This window comes from Struthio camelus, chromosome 1 (genome assembly GCF_040807025.1).
Source record: "Struthio camelus isolate bStrCam1 chromosome 1, bStrCam1.hap1, whole genome shotgun sequence".
Classification (NCBI taxonomy): Eukaryota; Metazoa; Chordata; class Aves; order Struthioniformes; family Struthionidae; genus Struthio; species Struthio camelus.
Genome location: NC_090942.1, coordinates 30,268,411 through 30,270,910, shown reverse-complemented (window position 1 = coordinate 30,270,910; position 2,500 = coordinate 30,268,411). Strand labels below are relative to the sequence as shown.

At 34.2% G+C, this 2,500-nt stretch overlaps 1 protein-coding gene across 10 annotated transcripts in view; it reads left to right on the top strand.

The window, feature by feature from the left end:
* FOXP2 (forkhead box P2) overlaps positions 1-2,500 on the top strand; it is a 447,021-nt gene that overhangs the window by 251,927 nt on the left and 192,594 nt on the right. The window lies entirely within an intron of this gene.

The window sequence follows — 2,500 nt, the reverse complement described above, 5'->3', positions numbered from 1 at the left end:
TTCCTTTTAAAACATGCACAAACATACTTCCTTCTATTTTGTCTGCCTAAAGATTTTCCTACCCGTCCGGGAATGCATATAATGCTAGTGAGCTGAAGCCCAAACGATTTGTTTGGTAAACACTCAGGGTCTAATTCTGCGAAGTGCCGACCGAGTGAGTACCTCCCCTGAACTCCTGGAGGTCTTCAGTGTCTGTTCCTCTCCTCTGCTGAGGCCACTCAGCACCTTTTAAGTTCAAGCCCTTCATTTGTAAATATTGAGGTTTTTAATTGCAGCACCAAATACTGGATAAACGGAAGGAAAGTAGCCTCACTTAAGATCAGATATTTTAAACGGCCACTTTTATAGAAACACATTTCTAACATGATAGATAAATTGCATGTATGTGGGCCTCCTAAACAGCAGGTCATAATAGCTCTTAAAATTGACTCGTTCTTAGTGCTGAATTAAATAGTGTACACTAGCTACCTTTAGAGTTAAATTTTTTAAATGATAACAGAAAATGTGGAAGAACTATTTAATACGATTTAGTCTGAAATATGAGAAGTTGCTAAGCCTTAAGTCTGTGCATTGCTTCTAATTAGAGTGTATTCTGTTGTAACAATTGAGCACTTAGTGTTACACAGTCTGAGGAAATATGTGTGTCAGTGTCTTCATTAAGTTCTTAGCAGTCTTTCCACCTATATGTGTGTATGTAGTTTATATACATCAGCATTTATGTAGAATTTTTATACACACACATACACACATATATTTATATATAAATTTTATGTTGTTTTCATTTAAAAGCATGCCATCACTTTTATTGAGGTGTTCAAATTATAACAGTATTTTTAAATCTTTATTGAGCTACAGTGTATATAATTGGTAAAAATATTTAGCAAACTAAATCTAAGTGATGCACTTTAAAACACACAAATATCAACAGAATAACGTGCCACTTACATGTTACTCAAAGCAGCAGTCCTAGACATTTGTAGTCAATTTGTCCATATAGTCACAGATTCCAGCAGATAGTCTTTGCAAAGACCACAGAGAATAACAACTGAAGATGAAAATATCCAGTTGAGTGCTAATAACAGACAGGTTCTGAGGGGACAGGCTTAGAAGTGACAATCTTTCCTTCAAAACTGTGATTAGATCTTAAATAAGCAGACAGGCAAAGTAAAACCATGGGTACAGTTAATAGGACTCAAGAGGCATTTTATGGTAGGGTCTGCACCATAGGATTTAAATACAACTTGAGTTAGGCATATAAATCCTCCTATAAAACATGTTGATGTGAAACATAAACACTAGTAAACATGTAGTAGGATGCCCTTTAGGTAATGGGCACAGTTTCATACTACATTTGCTTTTGTTTGTCTTTTTTCTAATTTATTTCTTTTTCTTTTTCTTTTTCTTTTTCTTTTTTGGACCAGATATTTTTTGAAATATGATTTCAGAGGAAAATGCTGGCTGTTCTTATTATTATCACTATACTAGCTCTCTGAAATGTTACTTTTGAATGTTTGTTGCCAAACACACTTTGAAAAGTAGAAAAACAGGACAAATCCTAGCATACCTGTAGTTGTTATTCTTACGATTTTTTATTGTTAAAATACATGCAAGAGACAGTGTACTGTTGCCATAGTTTAACATTCTTGTTTTGGCTTCTCTGAGTCATTTTAATGTGGGCCTTCAGATAAACAGATCAAGTTTGTCAGAGCTTTTTCTCCTATGTCAAAGGAAGCATGTAAATGATTGCTGCTTTTAGTATATTTCCTTCAACTGGACAGCTACTTAAAGTGATGCTAACACTTAAGAATAGCTGTATGAGCTGGGTAAAACCGCAAGATAAGTTTTCAGTGTGGTATGAATATGTACTGGGTAAAGTTAAATATTGGGAATGTTAGACTGTACAAAGAGCAACTGTGTGTGAGATAGATAGGTAACTTAAATTTTTATATAGGATTTGCATCTTGTTCAAGCATATGATCACAAATTGGTAGCTCTGTGTAAAGTAAACAAACTAAAACGCAGACTTCATTAGGTTCTTATGTGGAATTTTCTGGAGTTAGGACAGTCGTGTTTCTGGCTTGATTAACTACGCTGTTGTGATCCTTGTATGGAAAGGAGAAGTTTGACTTAAATCAGATAGTTATTCCTCATCCTTGTATCAAGAGGGAATGACAGTATTCTGTAATATATTGTAATATATACTGGGTGATAAATGGATTGGGTGCTGTCACAAGTCATCAGGTCGGCTTTGAAGATGTATGACTAGAACGTAAGCAACTTTTTATCTTACTGTCGATATTTATCAATTTCTAAATATTGCTAAAGTGATCATAGATTATTATTATTAAAATAGGATACAAACTGTAACCCACTCGGAATTACTTCTTCTGCTTTTATTTTGGCTTACGATGAGACATGATCTCTGTCTCTCTCGTATATATACATTCATACACATCTGAGTTTTTCACCCTTTTTTTCCTTATCTGTTAAAATCAATGTT